This window comes from Penaeus monodon, chromosome 33 (genome assembly GCF_015228065.2).
Source record: "Penaeus monodon isolate SGIC_2016 chromosome 33, NSTDA_Pmon_1, whole genome shotgun sequence".
In the NCBI taxonomy this organism is placed as follows: Eukaryota; Metazoa; Arthropoda; class Malacostraca; order Decapoda; family Penaeidae; genus Penaeus; species Penaeus monodon.
In genome coordinates this window covers 35,559,474-35,559,676 of record NC_051418.1, presented here as the reverse complement: position 1 = coordinate 35,559,676, position 203 = coordinate 35,559,474, and positions in this window count along the sequence as shown.

Below are 203 nucleotides of genomic sequence, written 5' to 3'. Positions count from 1 at the left end.
TCATCATTTGTGATTCTAAGCAGATCCAGTATTTGACCTTATATGATAAGTGACCAGAACCACAAATGAGCCGGGGAGTCTTATATAAGGAGGAAGAAAGGAAACTCACAGATGATTTACACTACATCTCTTGTATTTTTATTTTAACCTGTGGGCCCCATTTTTGCTAATTTTATAGAGGTAGATGAACAAGAGAGTGTTTC